The following is a 3,980-nucleotide window of genomic DNA, read 5'->3' as shown; positions in this document are numbered from 1 at the left end:
AGGTTTGAAAGATATCTGCCACATTTAAGATGGAGGCCAAGGGCTTTTCTGTAACGTGCCATGGTTGCTGGCCAATGTTCTCGGAATGTGCTTGGCCATCAAGCATACTCACTTCTTTGTATTATTCTTCTCCATGTAAATTCGTGACGCACTAAGACGTACAAGCGGTTAAAAAAATGAGACGGAAGAGCGGTTGTGTCCGTTTCTCTAGCACAGTTTGTCGTGAAGTCTTACAAACAGCTACCGAATAGCCACGTGCTAATATTTTTTCCGGTCATTAATTCAGTTCGCTCTGATTGCTCTACGGAATACTTCATTTTTCATTTCTTTTTATCCAGAGGACCAGACCTGTACATGCGCTCGCGCGCAGTGCGACGTTTGAATTTCGCACCTTTTCCCGCGCCCGGCACGGTTCGGCCTGTGCACAACCTTAGTGCGCTAAAAAAAATAGTTCACCAATGCATCCAAACAGGCAATTTTCACGAATTTACAAACTGCAGCGGCCGTTAAGCGCTTGTGTAATAGTACACAAGTCATAAAAAATATTGCAGTTAATGTGGCTTTAAGCGTGTATTCGCATGTGCCGAATACACTCTCCCACCACGCGTGTATGACTGCGCGGCGCGGCCAGCGGTGCGGCGGCGCCTTGTTCCTTGTTCGCATGGCGTTGGTTGAAGGTGGAGGTAGGGTGGTGTGCTGTGCAGGGGGGCGACGAGCTTCTAATTCAAGTTGAAATAGAAGGTGAGTAAATTTCAGCAGTCTCTCTATTTGCCCCTGTTCCCTCTATGCAATATGGGATTCGATGACGAGGTTCACTGAGGCGAAAATCGCGGATGCTGCGTACGTAGTGCATGTGTAGTCCTAACTCTTTTCCAATGTGTGTGATTGCACATGCCGTAGTTTTCCCATGTTACCAGCGAAAACCGGGCATATGTCAAACGTTCTTCTGTACGGTGTTCGAGCACCGCTTCAATTCGCCTTAATTTTTCATGAGCGATCCACGGTTTTCTGTGAAAACTATTCGCGATATGACAAACTGAACGGACTGCCACCTGAGGTGTTGCCCCCTGCATGATCCGAAAGACAGTTGCCGAGCCGCTGACGCAGTCTGTAGCTGCTACATCTCGGTAAATGCAAGGTTCCACTTAGTATGCAGTATGACCGTACTTTGTATCAAGCAGCGTCGAGCTTCGTATACTATGCCCTTTAACACGTAGCAGCGAGTGGCGTGTGGTCGGCGTGCGCGGCTATTTCTCGTTCGCTTCTGGAGGAGCGCCTCGCGTTGCCACATTGCGATGCTGAATTCTTACTGGGTTTTATTACTTTTAATCACATTTTCCACCATGAAGGCATAGATTTTGTCAGTCCGCACAAGTACTGCGTAGAATGTATAATGAATATTTCAAGTGATGAAATAATGCTGTTTTATCACTGCAAGGTTATCTTTCTGTTGGCACCACAACCTCTGAATATAATAAAGACTTCTTTCCAAGCTTTTAAACATGTGTAACATTTCTTTGATAAACTTTTATTTATTGCTTTTTTTTATTACAGATCAGCTATTTCTCCCTAGAAGATGGCAGCAGTGCTAAAGATGCCATGCACAGAGAGCTCCAGCACATTGTATCTAAAATGGTCGTACAGAAGTACAGCTGGGTTTCTGAGAACAAATTAGCATTTAAAAGCCTGGCAAATGTGCTGCTGTTTCTCCTTGGTAAGTGTCAATAAAAAACAAATTCTAGTTTTCTCTCCTGCTCTGCAGGACATCCTCATTATGAGGTTCAGTATTATGTAGACTTCTCCATGTTGTGATATTTCGGTCGTAGTTGTTTAGAAGATGCTTCACCACGACCAGTATATTTGCACATACTGCATTACTGATGTTTGTTTGGAAACTTGTCCAACTGATAAAAATTTTTCAGAGTTTATATATGCTGCCTTCATGAATACTGCCAACTTGTGCCATCAGGAGCAAGAATCAGCATTGAACAAACAGTTTCACTACTACCAAGATGCTTCTCCAGTGCAGTGTTCGATCATCTTATTTTCTGTTTTATTGGAGTTCCTATTTTTAGGAGCCGAGAACCAGAGCACATAACCAATTTCTTTGTTTAACAGTCAGCAGCACTGCTAAGCAGCAGGACTCAACAGAAGCTCCCCGGCAACTACAACATTATGGTACATCGACTATCCCAGCAACGTTCATAAATCTCAAAGGACATACATACAGGAAGAAAACAAGGACATAATAGAGTGCTCGTGCGCCAATGCTCCTTCCATAGTGCTATCAGCAAAAAAAGTATGATCTTTTATAATTTGAAAGAATATATGTTCTTCTGGAAGAGGGTGCCAGAATAGAAGATTAAGTGGGACATTTTTTGTTGTATTTCTTCATCTTTTGTTTCATATTGATGGGGTTTCTCACAAAACTACGCAAGCTACTGCATTAATAAACTTGTAGTTGAAAGTGAAAAAAAAAATATGTATTATGCTGTCCAATCAACTCTTCCTGTCCGTGCATGTGTTCTGATCTTCATAATCATGCATAACCGATTAGCCTTCCAACAAATGTTCCCGCTATGTGTTGAAAATTGTTGAAAGTAAAGAGAAGCTCATGATTTTTTGTCTCCTTGTATTTCACAGGTGCCAGACGTACCCTGTTCAACACAACTGACGCAGCTGTTTCGGACATAACAAAAAGGTGGCTCATGTTCGCTGTGGATCAAGAAGGTGCACTTATGCAAAGACGGCGTGCCACCTTGATGAAAGACTCCAACAGAAGCCCAAGCAACACTTTATAATCGCAAGAGTTCAGGAAGGAATAAAAAATGGCTCCATGGTAAAAAATGTAAAACAGCGCTTACTTAAACACAAGACGAAGGAAGATGAGACACACACGGCGCTGATCTTGCAGCAAGATCAGCGCCGTGTGTGTCTCATCTTCCTTCGTCTTGTGTTTAAGTAAGCGCTGTTTTACATTTTTTACCATGGAACCTCACCAACTCGCCCAACTTGCGTGTCTTCTTCAAAAAAATGGCGTATTGCCTTGTATATATTCAGTGTAAAATAAACCTGAAGCACCAGAAATATTTGCCTTGTGACTTGTTTGGGGGGTGGGGGGGGGGTACAGACAAAAATGTAGAAAAAAGTAGCCAGGCATCAAATTTTATCCAAGACAAAAAACTACAAAAAATGTGCCAGAAATTACATTGGCCAAAATGCTTGGCCTCCATATCTAGAACATGCTTGGTTATTGCATGGTGTTCCACTACAGTGCCAACCATGGCAAGAGGTGTTTCCAATGATTTGCCAAGAACGGCCTTCCTTTGCTTGGCCAATGGTAGGCTTGTTACAACTGCCAAGCTCATATTTTGCTTGGCCTCCAATAACTTTCCATTCATGGACAGCTTGGCCACTGATGATTTACCATGCTTGGGCCAGGCAAATTTTGCTGGTAGGGTAGCTATCTTCTGCGGTCGAGCGCTGTCTTAAGAGCATCACGTTGCTGGAAAACAATTGCGGTAATGCTAATGCTGTAGTCGTTTTCTCCTTGCCGATGATAGGCAACATTTGGATATGGGCACGTCTCTTTGCATTCTGAAGTTCCCACGATACGACAGTGATGTGAATGCGACGTTCTTATTTAAGCGCAGGCCGCATGTAGGCGAATTTGAACGCGAAAGCGATGAGTGACGCTTGTCGCCTGCGAATTAGCTAAGGGTCGGTCGCGCAATGGCCACTTTCTCTCGTTTTGATATCGAATTGTCGTTTTAACGCGACAGCATGAAAGAGCCCGTTTCCCAAGCAACATTTTATCCTTGGCAAAATGTCGGCCTGACGTCGCAGGCCAACTGCACTGTCGTTGGCTCAACCTTGGCAACCAATGTAGGGCCGGTCTTGGGGATTGACATTGGCCTCATGTGGGCCTGCGTCGGCACCCGATGTAGGCGCGTCCACCGTGGCCGACGATGCCGAGTGCA

General features: G+C 44.2%; 1 long non-coding RNA gene across 1 annotated transcript; it reads left to right on the top strand.

The window, feature by feature from the left end:
* The first annotated feature begins 645 nt into the window (after positions 1-645).
* On the top strand, positions 646-2,816 carry LOC119389630 (uncharacterized). Its single transcript, XR_005183137.2, has 3 exons — positions 646-741; positions 1,555-1,714; positions 2,644-2,816. It is a non-coding gene; the product is annotated as an uncharacterized LOC119389630 (long non-coding RNA).
* The last annotated feature ends 1,164 nt before the right edge of the window (positions 2,817-3,980 follow it).

The sequence above is a fragment of the Rhipicephalus sanguineus genome, chromosome 4, assembly GCF_013339695.2.
Source record: "Rhipicephalus sanguineus isolate Rsan-2018 chromosome 4, BIME_Rsan_1.4, whole genome shotgun sequence".
Lineage (NCBI taxonomy): Eukaryota > Metazoa > Arthropoda > Arachnida > Ixodida > Ixodidae > Rhipicephalus > Rhipicephalus sanguineus.
This window is presented reverse-complemented; position numbering and strand designations above follow the sequence as displayed.